Source organism: Lissotriton helveticus, chromosome 5_1 (assembly GCF_964261635.1).
Source record: "Lissotriton helveticus chromosome 5_1, aLisHel1.1, whole genome shotgun sequence".
Lineage (NCBI taxonomy): Eukaryota > Metazoa > Chordata > Amphibia > Caudata > Salamandridae > Lissotriton > Lissotriton helveticus.
The window spans coordinates 281,446,683-281,460,285 of NC_136065.1; the positions used below are offsets into that span (position 1 = coordinate 281,446,683).

The window sequence follows — 13,603 nt, forward strand, 5'->3', positions numbered from 1 at the left end:
AGCCCTGATCTCTTGACTGGGTGAGAGTACTCTGCTTAATTCAGAGACTCTGTCCATCACCACCCCTTGTTGTAAATAATTTTGTCCACCCTAAGCGTGGAAGGGTATACTCAGATGTGAGTCCCTTGCTCATTGCACCATCAGGATTCAAGCAAGCCGGGCCGAAGACGCCTGAAATGGCAGAAACCGGTCCCCGGAAGCTTGTTTCCTTCCCAGTGTAAGAATTGGCTTTTGTAGTCTGGTCTGCCCTGTTCCCATGATGCACTGGGCCAGGGACAGACTAATTTGCATACAGCCAGGTTCTGAAACTGGGATGGTGCAATGAGCTAAAAAACGGTGTTGGATCTAGCCCTGATCTCTTGACTGGGTGAGAGTACTCTGCTTAATTCAGAGACTCTGTCCATCACCACCCCTTGTTGTAAATAATTTTGTCCACCCTAAGCGTGGAAGGGTATACTCAGATGTGAGTCCCTTGCTCATTGCACCATCAGGATTCAAGCAAGCCGGGCCGAAGACGCCTGAAATGGCAGAAACCGGTCCCCGGAAGCTTGTTTCCTTCCCAGTGTAAGAATTGGCTTTTGTAGTCTGGTCTGCCCTGTTCCCATGATGCACTGGGCCAGGGACAGACTAATTTGCATACAGCCAGGTTCTGAAACTGGGATGGTGCAATGAGCTAAAAAACGGTGTTGGATCTAGCCCTGATCTCTTGACTGGGTAAGAGTACTCTGCTTAATTCAGAGACTCTGTCCATCACCACCCCTTGTTGTAAATAATTTTGTCCACCCTAAGCGTGGAAGGGTATACTCAGATGTGAGTCCCTTGCTCATTGCACCATCAGGATTCAAGCAAGCCGGGCCGAAGACGCCTGAAATGGCAGAAACCGGTCCCCGGAAGCTTGTTTCCTTCCCAGTGTAAGAATTGGCTTTTGTAGTCTGGTCTGCCCTGTTCCCATGATGCACTGGGCCAGGGACAGACTAATTTGCATACAGCCAGGTTCTGAAACTGGGATGGTGCAATGAGCTAAAAAACGGTGTTGGATCTAGCCCTGATCTCTTGACTGGGTGAGAGTACTCTGCTTAATTCAGAGACTCTGTCCATCACCACCCCTTGTTGTAAATAATCCTTAAGATGAAGTGGCAGTGATGCACATTGCCAATGCTAATTTTTCCCTCATCTATTTTTAGGACTTGGTCCCTGTTTTTGGAGTTCTGGAGCACTGGTTGTCTGGCACAACACAAAATGTATAAATACATTGTTTATTTATGGATCTTGATTTGGGGCGAGTTCTTTCATCGCACAGACTTTTCCATGCACCATCATGTTTGCATGTAAAGACATTGGGTGGGGCACGCTTATCATATTACATGGAACTGCTCATATGAACTGGGGCCCCGCCAGCAGTTTGGGTATTGTGGCTCCTGTGGAGCACAGGAAACACCCTGAACAAAGATCAACTACATTCACTGAACGCAGGTGGTCTTGATGAAATAATGTATTCACAGGAGACAGGCTGTGACCCACAATGTGTTGGGACAGCTAGGGTACCCAAAGGGTGAGATCCCAGGTGCTCGTGGAGAACAACAACTTTCCCCAAGTACAAAGCAGTTCTAAAGGAGTAATGTTTCCCGGGAGTAAGACTGTGGAACTGCTGCGAGGAGTAGGTTTGTGTGGTCCTAAAAGGGGAATAACTCCTCTGATGTTAGGTTTGGACTGAAAACCTACTCCAAAGGACATAGGCTGAATTCAAGTAACTTTTTCACATAGGAGATCCTCAAAGAATAATAAAACAAGAACAAACCGGCTGAGATCCAAAACATTTTCATAAAGGTGGACTCTAAATAGTAACCTGTTTCTCTGCTACAGGGCGACAATCACAAAACGTATTCCAATATACAAGATTATAAATCTGAATACAGTCCAAGGAAATAGAGTGAACTCCAACCAAAGCTCGTTTCAAAGCGGAGGACCACAATAATTGAACTTTACCCTTCGAAATAGGTTGAGACCTACAGGTACAAGGCACATAAACAAGGTCACCAAAAGGCAAATAGGTTGAGACCTACAAGTACAAGGTACATAAACAAGGTCACCAAAAGGCAAATATGTTGAGACCTACAAGTACAAGGTACATAAACAAGGTCACCTTGCTGATTCCACAAAACAGAACCCCAAATGGGAATACAGTTATCTGGGGTAGACGGAGGCACACAACTACTTGCTACACACAGTAGGTCGCCAAAGAGAAACTCTTTTCTGAGAAGCACAACAACGTAATGCACATTACAGATGACCAAAAAGCCAATGTAGCATCTAAAAGGCAGACAGCAAATCGCAACATCTCTATACAAAGAGGAGGACCTGAAAAAGAATATTTGACAAAATTAAAACTGAGCAGCTACAAGCTTAATTCACGAGATCCCATCAGAGGAACCAATCACAAGGAATCAAGAAGACAGACTAAGAGGTACAACCATTCAACACTAGGAATGAAGGGACCTGTTGAGAACCTACTTCCTTCTACACAAGCTAAAAGAAGGTTCTAACAATCTCTAAACGTGTGCATCTTTCTCATAAAATTGGCACGGCTAGGAGCCATCTTGCCTCTACCACCTTGCTGCGAGGGACCAAAGATGAAGTAACAAAGGCAAATGTACCCTTATTTCCAGCAAAATAGGTCACCACCAAAGAGGAGGCCCGTACAGGACAGAAAGGATTGGCTAAAACTAACTGCTTCACCAACTCAATATTTCTAGTAGGTAGGGGACGCGAGGTTTGGATGGCATTACAGTGTGTCTGTACATTTTCATTCAGAGGCAAACGTATTCAGTGGGGGAGGTGGAGAGTTATGAATGCAAGTTGCTCTGTATTGATGAGGACGCCGGACTTTGTGACCCTCTCCTCACCACTGGGTGTATGACACTCCCCCTCCAATCTGGGCTGGTCAGGACCAGTGCCCATTTGAGTGGCGGCCTGGGATCACCTCCCATGGATGTGGGTGGTTTCTTCAATGTGAAAGGTGCATGGAATGGAAATGTGGGAACGGTCGCTAAGGCTGTGAAGACCACTCCTCAAAAATGTGCAATTGTTTTAATGAAATCTGATTATGGTTAGAATAGTGGATGTTCTAGTACATGAGAGTAAGCAATTTAGCCAGTGGACCTGCAGTTAAGAGAATTGCTGTTGTGTAAACGCTTTGAAAAGCCATAACATCACATTAATCATATAGGGCACATCCTAAGAGAGACAACAGCTCACATCACAAAGGGTTTTACGGGCCAAAACCCATCCACAAAGACATAGCCAGATTCAAGGGAATATTCCTGAAGGGGACATGATATCCAGTGTGAAAGAGCTTTGCCTCCTCCAGACATGCAAACACATTACAGTAGCATCGGGGCAGTGCTCGCGGTCCAGAAGTCAGCATTCCTGTGCACTCCAAAACCTGGAGCAGTCCCTGCAGCGCCGTGAGCTGGCGGTGTCTCACAGACCCGAATCTGCGGACACCTGGGCCAGGTTGGAACAGCTCTTATCTCCTCAGCCCATATATCTCAAGAGAAGGGTGAGGTGTGGAAATGCATGAGGTTCAAACATTCCAAGCACATCCCCAGCACACTATGTACCAGTGAAAGGGAGTCCAGTCAGACGTTGACAAGACTGCAGGAGCGCAGAGTGAGAGAGAATGCAGGAGAGCAGAGCGAGCAAGAGAGAGAGAGAGAGAAGGAGCACAAAGAGAGAGAGAGAAGGAGTGCAGAGAGAGAGTGAAGGAGCGCAGAGAGAGAGAGTAAAGGATTACAGAGAGAGAGAATGAAGGAGCACAGAGCGATAGAGATTGTATGAGCACAGAACGAGAGACTGCAGGAACAAAGAGCGAGAGACTGCAGGAACACAGAGCGAGAGACTGCAGGAGTGCAGAGCAAGAGAGAGTACAGCAGCACATAGAGAGAAAGAGAGAGACTGCAAGAGCACAGAGCAAGAGACTGCAGGAGCACAGAGCGAGAGTGTGTTCAGGAGCACAGAGCGAGAGACAACAAGGATAATATTGAGATCACAGAACAGGGTGTGTACGGAGAAGACAAGAGCTTGCAAATAATCGCAGTCAGTGCGTTACCTGTGAAGGGAGGCCAAACATAGGAAACATGATGACAGCAAAGTCTACTAGGAATAGAGAGTTTTTTAAACACAAGCTGCCTAACTGCTAAGAGAGCAAAGACAAGGAAAAGTCTGGGAACATAAAAACTGCTCTCAAAGATGTCAGACAGGAAAAACAGATGCTGAGCGCTAACTGCTAATACAGAAAAACAGGGAGAATGAGTAAGGGGACCTGAGAGCTGTCCAGGGAAGCACAATGAGAGTGTAACTGCTATAAGAACGGCAGACAGTGGCTAAGCAGTGAGTATTAGAGGTGCGATCAAAGAGGACAAACAGTAAAACAAGCCAAGGAGTGGTGCGTGCGTGCATGCGCTGTCTGCTCTTTTTTGAAGCACTGCACTCGTGCTTGTGGCACGCCCCTGCTTGCTCCCGCTAGATGGATGCCGCCACAAGCACGAGTGTGTGCTTCCAAAAAGAGCAGAGCGACGGCTAAAGGTCCTCCTATTTCGGCACATGCACGCTGCGTAGGCGAGACCTAAAAACCAGCCTGCACGGGCACTTCATGATTGACCTCTAGGTCAGTCCAACCCTAAATGGACGGACAGACGTGTTGGGAGGGGAGACACTGACATATGTCTATTTGGAGGTGGGTTAAAGGCACTGAGTGAGAATGAGCGATGCAAAGGTGCCAGAAGTAGGGACTAGCGTATTGAAGTCGAGCAGATTTTTTGGCTGGGCATCTGTTAGCATCTGTATAGCATAAATTACAAGTACAGGTTGGAGGTTTAGCTGCTCGATCTTGTTTGCCTCGCCCAAGCGTCTCGAAGCAGCCCCAGTAGTTGTGGACGTAAGGGCCCTCCTGGGAATTATTATTATTACTTTTTTTCCGGAGTTTTATATAGCACGAACTTGACCCGAAGGTACCGGAGCGCTTTACTTGCCCCAAAGGCATCAAAGCGCTTTACTTGATCTGAAGATATCAGAGCGCTTCACATGATCAGCAGTTGCGTTAGACGGACACATTCATTTTGCTAGGCACGGGGAGATTAAGTGATTTGCCCAGAATCACAGGATGTTGAGCGTCCCCGCCGAGACTCGAACCCCGATCCCAACTTCGAGATCGACCGCAAATACCTGTTGCGTTTCCCTTTTTGCCGCTGTGCTGCCCCTCGACCCTCCCTTTGCTCAGCTGTAGCAGTAGCACTGTGCTTCAGCCGGACCCTCTCTTCCGCTGGCCGTCTCTTTTCCAGAATCTAACTCGCACCCATTCCACCGATAAAGGGTGCCGAAGGGCTATTCCCCGATCAAGCTTTTCCCTCCATTTCCTGAGCTTTTCCCCTTCTCCGAGTCCCCTTCCGAGCATCCTCCCAGCCTTACCCTCTAAACCCACAACCCTCGGGGCTTTATGACCCCTTCCCTGTGTATCACGCCCCTCCAGCAGCGTATCGTGAACTGAGCCTCTCTGTGCTAGCCTCTCCGCCCCCCTTTTGGTGCTGCGTCCCCTTCTCAGAGCTGTGCCAGCAGAATAGATGTCTGGGCCGTACCATGACCGGGCTGTGAGGATGCTGCTGGGTTTGGGGCTTAGAGTGAGCTTTAAAGCCGATGCAGCATTGTACTGGGGTCTTGTGGCGTGGATACAGCCTCAGTCACATTCCTCGCCCCCGGTCCTCCCCTGAGTATCACATACGGAGTTCTTTGACCCTCACCCCCAGTACACGCACGTCCCCAGATGGTACAGCCCGAGCCATCACAAAGGATGCTATAAGAGCTGGCTCCAGAGGCTCCGGAGCCGGGGTCTCGGCTGCGGCTCAGGTGAGTGCCGGACGAGGTTGGGGGGCAGAGAGCCGACGGGGACCAGGCGATGGCGGAGGACGTGTTCGGATGGAGGGGTGGAAGGGTAAGAGTGGGTCTGGATTAGATGGGGGGGGGAGGCATGAGGATGAAGTAACGGCAGTCGGGCGCGGGGGTCGTGTGGGTTGAGAGAGGGGGCGATACAGTCTGTGTACACTACGTTTTGGAGACTGGAGGGTCCGGGAGTTCGAGGTAAAGGAAACTTTTGTGTAAAGGAGTGGATGGTCCAAGGAATAGGGACAAAAAGAGATAACGGGCGGAGTGTCCATGAGATGAACGGAGCACAGAGAATGTTGCTTCACAGTGGAGATAAGGAGTAGCATCAAGGGACCAGTCAGATGAGTAAAGCGCCTCCAAATGTCATTATCTGGTCCTGATCCCAGAAGGAAGAGAAATTAAGGGGTTGAAAGATCATAGGAGACATATCCAGACCTGGGGTGCTCACAGGGTTCTTTGATCAGTGCCTTCTGTTATGGTGGGTGTCGCGTCGCAGGGTGGGTGCCTCATCTCTAGGTGGGGTTCAGGAGCCTCAGGTGGGTTCCTGGTCGCAGGGTGGATACAAGGTATGTGTGGCTGATCAATGGATGGCCAGCGATGGGTGCAGCGTTCTGTGACGGGTAAAGGGTCCCATGGTACTTTCAGAGGTGTATGGGAGCCTTTGTAATCTACTATATCTTTCTATAATGTTTTATATCTCTCACGAAGCCGCTGAGTTCTTCTCGGCGATTAAAGAGCTATTCCATTCGTTGACATGGCTGGTAGAGTGTGCTGCACAGAGTACGGAAAGTTTTGGTGTTGCGTGTTAGATTCCGTGTGGCACTGTTTTGTGGTGAACTTGCAGCTGTGCTTTAAGCATGGAGTGAAGTGTTTAGAAGCCAGAAGACAAAGTCTCATTTCTGTGGACGTCCATGGTGTGAACAAAAGGCTCCTCTGTTGTGCATGGTTGGTGGAGTGTGGGCTTGTAGTGCAACCTATGCGGCAGGAGTCTGGTTGTTGTGCCGGTGGCTAGGAATATAGAGAAGCCCAGAGTGGGCAGATTAATGAAAGATGACTTACCTACCACCTTGTGGTAGGCACATTCCTGCGGTAGGTACAGTTTTCCCTGGATGCTTCATAGTCCCAGGGGTGGCAGTTTCTAAGGTGAGTGTAATCGGTCTCTTTGCTGGATGCATGGTGTGGCGTGTGAGTGGGCTCAGTGTTCTACGGTGGGTGCATAGACTGGTGGGCGCTTGATCCTTTATTGGATGCAAGGTCCTGGACCAGTGTCGTTTGCATTGTGTAAGTAACGCAGGGTCCCATGGTGAGTGCCAGGCTTCGGAGTAGGTATAGTACACAACGGTGGGTGCGGGGCTTGTGAGTGGGGACAGGGTCTTGCCATGCGTACAAGGTCCAGACATAGGAATATAGATTTTCCTCAGCAGCTGGTGATTTCTTGGACACCCCAGCCAAGTTTAGCCTCCTATTGTGATTTGAAAATGTTTCCAGGATGCTGCGTGAAGTGTTCTGGGAAAGATTGTGAGTTTGAGAATAGATGCACATGCAGATAAGGGTTTCAGCAGATAATGGTTTCACATGCTCAATAATTGTCATGGCGCATAGGTGTGTAGGACTTATGGTTCTGGTTCATGAGGTGGTGGGTGAATCTCACAAATGTAGAGTGAGAGGTGTATGTATTTTGGGTGTGTGCCTTTATTTGTGCTGGACTTTGGAATCAATTTAGTAGTTCTAAGAGATTTTTAGGGATGTATGACGTTATAACGCATACTATTACTCCGCAGACCATTACAACGCGACTTTTACTCCGCATACCGTTACAACGCATAGCGCCTTGGGGCGCTGGATAGTGGTAAGTATAATTTTCTATTCCAACACCAGTCCCCGTGGACACTAGGGAAGGTGTTGGATAGAAAATTAAACTTATTCCCTATCCTACAGCGCCCCCCAGCGCAATGCGTTGTAACGGTATGCGGAGTAAAAGTCGCGTTGTAATGGTAGTGCGGAGTAAAAAATGCGTTGTAACAGGTGTATACCGATTTTTAGGGTTTATGCTTAAATTTTTTGGAGTGAAATTGGGTTGGCAGGAAAGTGTCTTTTGCTCACGCGAGTCTTCGAAGTACTTATGACAGATATTTGCATTAGGTTTGAAGGGTCTTCCAGTGGTACAGCAAAGGGTCTTGGAGAACTGTGCATGCCGGAGGATATCTGGTCTTGTGGTATAGTAAATGTGCAGAGACAGTATTTTGGGTAGCAACTGGTATAAAGGTTGATATTCATGTTTTATTGGGTTTGAAGTCTCACCACAGCAGAAGTGCATGAACAGATCTTCTATGGAATAGAAGAAATATGAGGATCCTAGAACTATTTTGAAGTGTGATACTTTAGGTGTGTGCATTTGTGTGAGTGGATGTGTGTCAGGGTGTGCTTTTGTGGATGTATGTGTTTTGTGTGGATGTATGTGTGTTTGTGAGATGTGAGTGTTCAATTAATCCTGGTTGGGCATAGTCAGTGCGTTGCCTTGAATGAATGGGCGAGGACTGCCATTGGACAGTTTGTGTCAGAGACTCTTCGCCTCTGTCCCTCACAGGCCTTTTTCTCCTCTCTATCTCTGCCTACCTCAAGGGAATACAATGATGCTCAGACTTTCCAGTAATTCAGTATGGGCTTAACCGTAAGACTTCCATTCGTCCACAGAGCCCCCAGGCGAGTGATTACCTTTCTTGATGTGGGTCAATATTACAGATTTGATCGACAAAGGAGCAGGTAGCTGAAGGAATGCTCCACCTGCATGCTTGCGGCATTGTACCCATCCATCATCTGCAGCCCTCGTTGTAGGCTTTTCCCAGTCAACAGTGTGACTGTCCTTGCAGACTGACTGAGCAAGAAACCTCCCAAACGAAACCAAAACAAAATTTGCTTGTTGGTTTCTTTACCACAAAATGGTCGATTTCATACTTTTAGGGTTCTGCACTTAAGGCATTATAGTTTTCGGGCAAAGAGGAGGTTTTATCCCCTTCGATCTTCTCCTGATGTGAGCCCACCCAGAGGACTGTGCTGGTCAAAAGGTTGACAGGTAGTTGGATTAGGCTTGAAAGCGGCAGCCTAATAACCATCCCTTGAGGCCTCAAGAAGTCTCTGCCCATTGGTTTGGTGCAGTGGGAAACCCTGTTCATTTTTACCCAGAGAACCTCAAGTGAGAAGGAAAAACATGTAGACAGGCTGCAAAAGTCAGCAGGGTGAGGAGTGGAGGACGACGGAAGGGTCTCGAAACCTCTGAAGGTCCTCAACAGAGGGGCTTCTCGAAGGGGTCTGGAGGGGGCTTCCCGAAGGGGTCTGGATGAAGAGAATGAAGGCTGAATGGAGTCTGAACCAAAACTTCATCTAGAGCTCGTTCACTTATGAAACTATTCAAAATGTATGGTGAAGGCTTTCAGGGGGTGTCCAATTGAGGAGCAGCCACTTTCTTTTTTTAAAGTAATTTGGATGTCATCTCGGGTTACCTGACCTGAGGTGTGAGACATTGGACTATTCTAGGTGCCATCTTGCTGCGTCTTGTCATCTCGCCTTTTCCTAAGAGAAGCTAAGGTTTCATGCACCTTATTGTTTCTCATCCCACCCTGGAGCATGCATTAGAAGGAATACCTCCATTGGAACTGTACTGACGATTACATTGCAGGCGCAGATGATGCCAATTTTGTTGGCTACATCCAGTGCATCGTACTCTGGAGCTTGACGCACATATGCTTTCTTCTCGCCGTCGGGCCTGATCAGCTTGGTGACCTTGGCAACATCAATATCATAAAGCTTCTGTACAGTCTGTTTGATCTTGTGCTTGTTAGCCTTGACATCAACAATGCGTACCAGCGTGTTTTCTTCAGTCTTCTTCATTGCGGACTCCGTGGTAAGCAGGAACTTAATGATAGCAGGAAACCGGCCTTTACAACCCGGGCTGAGCCAGCGCGCCGTTTCCCCACAAGTGTAACAACGCTTGTCTGAACCACGCATCTGCCTTAACCACACATATGCTTGGTTAAGACAGATAGTGGTCTAGTGTCCGGATGGGCAGGGAGAGGAACAGGAAGTGTATGAACAGGAAGCCCCGGACGCGGACAGGTAAGTGGGTTTGGGGAGGTTGTTTTTAGGGGTGGGGTCAGTTTTAGGGCTTAGGGCAGGGGATCGGGCTTGTTTTTTGAAGGTGGCAGGGTTTTAGGGCTCAGGGTGAGGGTCGGGGTAGTTGTAAGGGCTGGGACCAAGTTCTGGGGGGGATCGTTTTTAGGGGTGTCAGGTAGTCTTGTCAAAGGGGGGCATGGTTTTAGGGCTCAGGGTGGAGGGAGTCAGTGTAGTTTTAAGGGCAGGGATCGGTATGTTTTAGGGCTCAGGGCAGGGGGGCTGGGGTAGAGGTAGCTTTAGGTAAAGGACAGGGTTTTAGGCCTCAGGGTGGAGGGAGGGGACAGGGCAGTTTCAAGGACAGGGTGGGTCGGATTTAGGGCTCAGAAAGGGGGGTCAGGGTAGTGTTTTTGAAAGGGGCTGGGTTTTAGGGATCAGGGTGGGGGAAAGATTAGGAGTAGTTTTAAGGGCAAGGCAGAGTCACATTTTAGGGCTCAGGGTGTGGGGGATGGGGTCGGGGTAGATTTTGGTAGGGGGCAGGGTTTTAGGCCTCTTGTTGTTTCAAGGGCAGGGCGAGGTTGGTGTTAGGGCTCAGGGCGGGGAGTGGGATGTAGGGGATAGGTTTTTAGGGCTGAGGGCGAGGAGAGAGGGTCGGTGTAGTGGCAATTTACTACACATATCCCTTTAGCAAACATGCCTTTGCAACCAAATTTGTTGTCAAGGCCTGTGTGGTAAAGGCATGCGTGGTATAGGAATGCGTGGTTAAGATGCATTAGCTGTTGCAACTGCATTGTAGAGGCACGCGTGGTTCAGCCATGCGTGCTTCTGTCATACAACCGTGATAGCATAATAGTCAAGTTTGTTCCTACGAGGAGCACTCTTCCTGGGATACTTCCGTTGCCTCCTTCGCTTCAAGGTCCTCTGCCTCCTGAAAGTAGGGGCGGTCCTAATGTTATCCTTCTTGTGACTGTATGCCCCCTTAACAACAGCTTTCAAAGCCTTGGACTTTGCTTTGGTTTTAACTGGGACAGCTTCCTTTTTGGCTTTTGTTGCCATGTTGGGTGTGGAAGTTCCTTAACTTGTAAACCTGCCACCTGGGTGACCCAACTTAAATGAAGGTCATCTTATGGGTTATAATGCAGTTGGGTTAAGCACTGCAGGTCAGCTCTGCTGTTCCCATGCGGCCTCAAAGGATGCTGGCTATTCTAATGTTGTTGCCATGTAAACAGGCCCCTTCTGCTGCAGAGTACAACTGGTGGGCATGACCAACTCCACTGCCACAGAGATTGTATGCCAGGCTCTCCTAGCATGCCTGCTCTGTGTATCTGGGCCCATCTATTCACTCATGGGTCTTGCCCTGTGAATAGTTCTCTAACACAAGTCAGCCTAATATGTAAGCCTGGAGGCTGGCATAAGCACATACAGCATTCAGGTCTTACCAACTTTTAAACAATATAGAAAAAATGAAAATTCTGAAAAACACCAGATTCCCTTGATGGCTTCTCCCCACTCCTGCCTTATACCTACCTCTCTCTCTTTGCATGCCACCGGGTGTTTTACAAGCTTGCTTATAGAATACTTTGTTTCCACAACATTATGGACACAAGAAGAGTGCAGGGAGCTAAACAAGATGCATACGTACAAAAAACAAGCTACTTTTTCAGTTTCATTTTAAGGTGGTGAATCAGACACAGGGGGTAGTGCTCGTGGAAGGCTATTTCACAGCCTAGCAACGAAGGTCTGCCTCCACGTTCAAGTTCGAGCGAAGTGGCTAGTAGATTTTCAGCATTGGCTAACTGCTTGTGGCTCCTGCTGGAAATGGCACTATGGGTGACACAGATCAGAGCTGACCCTGGCTGCGCCAGGCCACCAGTAGAGCACTGGTGCCGGCTGTGTGACGTGAGCAGATGGTCCACCCCCATGGAGCAGGATTCTGAACCATCTACAGCGTTCTCGGGTGATATTTGTGACGGTCAAATATACAGCATTTCCACAGTCTACTCGCGCCCGCGATAGCAAAGCCTGCGATCTACAAACTGTGTGGGTGAAGACATGGCACACTTCGATGCAGAGCCTTCCGGTGGCAAAACTAAGCTCAAGAGACAGTATTGACGTGAGATCTCGGCTATAGTTTACTCGGTGGCTCTGCCTCCACCTCCTTTCCCAAGTCCTGTCTTCCTCTGTCTCTTTCCTGTTCTCTGCTTCTGTGTCATCCCCTCACGTCTGTCGGTGCTCGTCGCGGCCACTTTCTCTACTGCCACCTCATTTTTCTGTTTCCATGTTTACGTCCGTCCTTCTTTCTTGTTCTCTATACCATTATGCCTCAAGTATTCCTGCCCTTTCCCTGTGGTCCTTTTGATTCTCGCTTCCCCATGTCTCACCCACACTTCGTTTCCCTCTCCCATTTCCCGTGACTTTCCCACACTAATTTTATTATTATTTCATTCATTTTATATAGTGCCAGCGCCGTTGTTATGTCATCGCGGTGCATTGTCTGTCCGGACTTCCTTTCGTGTGGATCAATCGAACTGAAGGAACCAGTGCTGTACGGTGCTGTTGTTTTGTCGCTGTTTGCATCTTAATATCACTGTTGTCTTTTCAATGATTGTGACTCACACACACACAGAAGTGACATTGTGAAGGGCTGCCAGTGCCAGGGGGTGCCAGGCCAGGTTTCTGAAGTTCCCCGTGACTTGTCTGTCTGTCTGGGCTCTTTGTCTGCAGCGGGTATTGTCGGCGTTCCGCAGTCACTGGTCGTGGGCACGCGCCTTGAAGGCTTCTCCTCCGTTAAATGCACATTTCGGTTCTAACTACGCCCCTCTCCGGGCTAATTCCCAGCAGGACTTTCTTAAGTGAGCAGATGGTCCCTTCCCAAGGGCTAGGCGTGAACCCGCATTCCGAATCATCTGTAGAGAGAAAAACAGACTTTTTACACGGGACAAAGGATGTGACGGAATCCACCCAACACCTGACATTTGTTCAATTCACTCACAGGGACAGCGGGGGAACCTGGCCATGGAAAGAGGACACACAGGGTGGGAGATCGCATCTGGGTCTTGCCATATGGGTGTATTTCTGATGGTTGCTGTGGGGCGTCTGGGGTGGCCATAATTGTGCTGTCTGGCAATGGTTGATGAAAGGTACTGTTGGAATGGTGCTTGATGGTGTGGCAGTTGCTGTTAATGGACTGTTAGGAAGTGGGTTCTTACATGTGTGAACAGTTGATGTGGAGGTTGTCCGGGCGGATCTCAATGTGGTGTCTGGCAATGTGGTCCTCCGTCCTCGGTGAGCTGTTGATGTGGAGGTTTTCCGGGTGGATGTGAGCGTGGTATCTGGGAATGTGGGTCCTCGGTGAGCTGTTGATGTGGAGGTTTTCCGGGTGGATGTCAGCGTGGTGTCCGGAAATGTGGGTCCTCGGTGAGTTTATGATTTGGAGGTTGTCCGGGTGGATGTCAGCGTGGTGTCTGGCTATGTGGGCCCTCAGTGAGTTGATAATGTGGAGGTTGTCCGGGTGGATGTCAGTGTGGTGTCTGGCTATGTGGGTCCTCGGTGAGTTGTT

General features: G+C 48.9%; 1 pseudogene; it reads right to left on the reverse strand.

The window, feature by feature from the left end:
• Positions 1–9,534: 9,534 nt before the first annotated feature.
• On the reverse strand, positions 9,535–11,100 carry LOC144752446 (large ribosomal subunit protein uL23 pseudogene; annotated as a pseudogene).
• Between the last annotated feature and the right edge of the window lie 2,503 nt (positions 11,101–13,603).